This window comes from Pelmatolapia mariae, linkage group LG16_19 (assembly GCF_036321145.2).
Source record: "Pelmatolapia mariae isolate MD_Pm_ZW linkage group LG16_19, Pm_UMD_F_2, whole genome shotgun sequence".
NCBI classification, from domain to species: Eukaryota; Metazoa; Chordata; class Actinopteri; order Cichliformes; family Cichlidae; genus Pelmatolapia; species Pelmatolapia mariae.
The window spans coordinates 44468156-44473185 of NC_086241.1; the positions used below are offsets into that span (position 1 = coordinate 44468156).

The 5030-nt window shown below is 46.0% G+C and overlaps 1 pseudogene; it reads right to left on the minus strand.

Annotated features, from left to right (window-relative positions):
- Window positions 1-308: 308 nt before the first annotated feature.
- LOC134645403 (uncharacterized) lies at window positions 309-3748 on the minus strand (annotated as a pseudogene).
- Between the last annotated feature and the right edge of the window lie 1282 nt (window positions 3749-5030).

Sequence of the window (5030 nt, forward strand, 5' to 3'; positions counted from 1 at the left end):
CTGAGCTGGAGTCCGTGATTCTCCAGCGGTTTGTCATCTCAGTGTCTTTTGTGTGATAAACAGCAGGATTGACTCTGGTGACGATGAGGCTGTTGACATCCAGGCTGTGGACACAGTTCCTCCCGGCTGCCTTCAGCACATAAATATCCACCTTCTCTGGAAGTACTGGAGTCAGGATCTGAGAATGTAAGCGGGACCCTGCAGGCAGCACCATCATACCAGCTGGTGAGTCTGTAGAAGGAGCTGGAGTGGTGTTCTCCCTCTGACTCTGCAGCACGGGGTTTAAAAGATGTCGTCAGCTCCTCTGAGTGAATCAATCCCCTGACTGCGATTGGAGGAAAATCTTGCACCCGGTAACCAGGTCATGGTAAAGGGAGAGGAGCAGATTGTTCATAGAGTCCAAATGGCTGCTGTTTAAAAGACGGTTCCTCAAGTTTGTTGACGACTGTCTGACACACTGACTGGACTCACCAGCTCAGCTACGAGAAAACAGAACAGTGATCTATGTTAATCATAACATAATCAGACAAATTAAGGATTTCAATGTCAAGACACGGCTTTATATCATAATATGCTATTTCCACACACAGGCAATAAGAGACCCACAGAAGAACTCAATGTTTATAAAAGCCTGAACATTTTTCATGTGCTAGAAGGTTAGAAAAATTATGTTGCATTGTAAATGGTTCAATTGGAGTTGTTATAGGGTCAGAGGCGGGGGTACACCCTGGACAGGTTGCCATCTGACACAGAGAGGACTCAAACTAAGAAACAAACTACCATTCACACTCACATTCACACCTATGCCTCATTTCATGCACTTATTACTTATATCGTCTTGATGCATTCTCAATCATCCAGGTAAGTAAATCTCCAAAAGTTGATTCTCTTCATTTGGACGTAGCGTTTTGTGGGAGAAACGTTTCGTCACTCATCCAAGTGACTTCGTCAGTCTCAGCTGACTGCAGGTTTCCCCAATCTTATAAACAGTACATTTGCATAATGACTGAAACCAGCCCACTGATGGAACAATGGGCTTGGAGGTCAGTTCCTTAATCATAATTATGGAAATTCTCATGACCATTGATCAACAACCACTGATCAAAGCCCACTGATCAATGGCCATGAGTACCATTCACAGAGAGTTGGGGAATGGCTGCAATCACAGCATTGTAAGATGGCGACTGATGTACCCTTAGGCCCCCTCCTCGATTCAGAGATGGTCTTTCCCTTTTCACGTAAATGGCCTCCTTGACTCCGCGCTCAAACCAGCATTCCTCCCTGTCCAAGATGTGTACATCCTCATCCTTGAAAGAGTGTCCACTGGCCTGTAGGTGTAAATAGACTGCAGAGTCCTGGCCTGACGAGGTAGCTCTTCTGTGTTGTGCCATCCGCTTCGCCAGAGGTTGTTTGGTTTCCCCGATGTATAAATCCTGGCAATCCTCCTGGCACTTAACAGCGTACACTATGTTACTCTGTTTGTGTCGGGGGACCCGATCCTTGGGGTGGACCAATTTTTGGCGCAGCGTGTTTTGGGGTTTAAAAGCCACAGAGACCCGGTGTTTAGAAAAAATGCGTCTCAACTGCTCCGATACTCCTGACACATATGGGATCACTACAGGTTTTCGCTTGGGCAGCGGTTGTCCTTCTCTCCTGGATCGGCTGGAGCTTTCTTTAGGTGCCTTTCCAGCTTTGACAAAAGTCCAGCTGGGATAACCACATTTACTCAGGGCCTTCTTGATGTGCTGTTCTTCTGCCTCCCTGGCCGCTGTGTCAGTGGGGATGGTGTTTGCTCTGTGTCGTAGCGTCCTAATGACACCCAGTTTGTGCTCCAGTGGATGATGAGAGTCAAACCTTAGAGACTGACCCGTATGCGTAGGTTTACGGTACACGTCAGCTTTTAGATGTCTCCCATTACTGATGGAAATCTCACAGTCTAAGAAGGCTAACCTGCCACTTTTCATATCCTCCCTGGTGAATTTGATGTGTCGGTCCACCGAGTTAATGTGATCCGTGAATTGTGGTACGTCCTGAGATTTCATTTTTCACCCAGGTGTCATCCATATACCTGAACCAATGGCTTGGTGGCGTTCCAGGGTAGGATAGCAAAGCTCTCTTTTCCACTTCTTCCATGTACAAATTGGCCACGATGGGTGAAACTGGGGAGCCCATGGCACTCCCATGTTTCTGCCTGTAGAACTGACCCTTGTATGTGAAGTAGGTGGAATGAAGACACAGTTCCAAAAGCAAACACACTTGGTCGATGCTGAGAGTGGTCCTGTTGCTGAGGTTGGTGTCATCCTGTAATCTCTTACGGACTACCTCCAACGCTTCCGTGACTGGGATGCAAGTGAAGAGAGATGTAACGTCGTACGAGACCATGGTTTCATCTGCCTCCATGATGACATCTCTCACCTTCTCAACAAAATCCAGGGTGTTCTGGATGTGGTGTTCAGAGCTGCCCACCAGCGGGTTGAGAATTGAAGCCAGAAACTTGGAGATGTTATAGGTGACAGAGTTGATCATGCAGACAATCGGTCTTAAAGGTGCACCCTGTTTATGTATTTTCGGTAAACCATACAGACTTGGTGTAGACTCCCCTGGGTACAGCCTGTGGTATGAGTTCCGGTCAATAGCCTTGTCTTGTTCTAACTGCTTCAAACAGTCTATCGCCCTCTTCCTGTAGCCACTTCCTGGGTCTCATTTCAGGGGCTCATAAGTATTTTCATCACTGAGTAGTGACAAAATCTTCTCATGATAGTCTTTCTGGTTTAGCAATACTGTGCACCTACCCTTGTCTGCCGGAAGGATGATAATGTTGTTGCCATCACTAAGTGATGTGAGTGCCTTCCTCTCCTCCATGGTGATGTTGGATGCTGGGGGCTTTGCATTGCTGAGACAGGCCAAAACTTTCGTCCGTAGTTGCTCTGCTTCCACTTCTGCAATATTGTTGTTACGAATTGCTGTTTCTGTGGCTGTGATCAGCTCCACTAGCGGGATTTGTCTCGGTGTGACAGCAAAATTCAACCCTTTAGCAAGGATGTTTTTCTCTGTTTGGGTGAGCTGTCTGTCAGACAAATTCTTCACCCACTTGTCCACATCCTCGGTGTCACATCCTTCTCTCTTCTGGCCACTGAGGACACTCTCCATATTTTGCGGTGGTTTCCGACGTACAACAAATAAGTCAAATTTCCTTTGTTGCCTGGTCTTAGACTTCTTGTGCTGTGCTAGACGAGACTTCTCAGTAAAGTCAAACACCTTTTTAAGAGTACTCTCATCTAGAAGCATTGTCAGTCTCTGTCGGATCCGCTCCTCTTGAGATTTTAGCATGTCGATGGTAAAATTTCTTTGCCTCACCCGTTCATTGAGCAACTGATGCTGTGCCTTCTGGAGGATTTTTGTTGCCCGGAAGCCTTTAACTGAAGAGCTCATTTGCAGACTTTTAGGAGTAATCCTGTTTTGTCGGCATCTGAGGCTGAATCTCAGGTGGTTCCTGTAATCCGGGATCTTACGTGCTGTTTGCTCATTCTGACGTACAAGCTGTAGGCAGTCCTTGCCAAAGTGGGTTAAAACGTCTTGACGCAAGCTCAATGATCCAGGTATGCTACAATGCTGTGATTGCAGCCATTCCCCAACTCTCTGTGAATGGTACTCATGGCCATTGATCAGTGGGCTTTGGTCAGTGGTTGTTGATTAATGGTCATGATAATTTACATAATTAAGATTAAGGAACTGACGTCCCAGCCATTGTTCCTTCAGTGGGCTGGTTTCAATCATTATGCAAATGTACTGTTTATAAGATTGGGGAAACCTGCAGTCAGCTGAGACTGACGAAGTCACTTGGATGAGTGACAAAACGTTTCTCCCACAAAACGCTACGTCCAGATGAACAGAATCAACTTTTGGAGTATCACTTATATCATTTCTCTGGACTGTGGGATGAAGCCAGAGCTCCTGGAGAGAACCCAGACAGCCACGAGGACTCTCTTGCTCTGAGGTGACTGCTGTTCACGGTGCACTAAAGACTCTCAGTTGTCTTTGGATGCTCCTGTTTCTTTCTCCGTATGCAGTTACTGCTCCTCTCTTTTCAAAGACAAATACCAAATAACATGAGAGAAGACTGAATCACTTTAGAACAAGACAAACACTCCTGGATACTCTGAGGAAATGTCATTACATGATGAATATATTTACCATGTTAGTAAGGGAAACTCGTTTGTGGTGTGTCTCTTCTTGTTTCTCCTTTTCATCAGATTCTTAAAAACAAAAGGCAGAAAAGCAACAATAAAAGTTAAAACCTCAAGAAGTTTTCTAACATTTTGGGACATCATTTCAGAGACAACCTTCAACATTACTTATTACTTACCACTGTGTTGATTCTTGCTGATGTCTGAGATGCAGCAGAGGATAATGTACACTTGGCACTGTCTTTATGGATCCTTAGTTTGTGTTGCACAGATTTACACTTGGCTCTACAATAGATGTTCCTCGTTCAACATCCAGTCCACAGCCCTGCCATATGTCCAACACAGATCACAGAAGCAGTGCCAAAGTCTTAAAACTATTAAAGAGTCTTCAGAAAATAAGTTCTCTGAGAAAGGCTTCAACGTCTGAAGTGTTTCTTTGGTGGAGTGGGGCTCCTGCTGCTGCTCTCTTCCTCTGTAGCCTTTCTCTTCATGCTCTGTGCAAACCTCTTTAGAAACTGGCAGAGCACCGACATGATAACTCTGCCCTCTGAGCTGGAGTCCGTGATTCTCCAGCGGTTTGTCATCTCAGTGTCTTTTGTGTGATAAACAGCAGAGGTGACTCTGATGACGATGAGGTTGTTGGCATCCAGGCTGTGGACACAGTTCCTCCAGGCTGCCTTCAGCACATAAATATCCACCTTCTCTGGAAGTACTGGAGTCAGGATCTGAGAATGTAAGCGGGACCCTGCAGGCAGCACCATCATACCAGCTGGTGAGTCTGTAGAAGGAGATGGAGTGGTGTTCTCCCTCTGACTCTGCAGCACGGGGTTTAAAAGGTGTCGT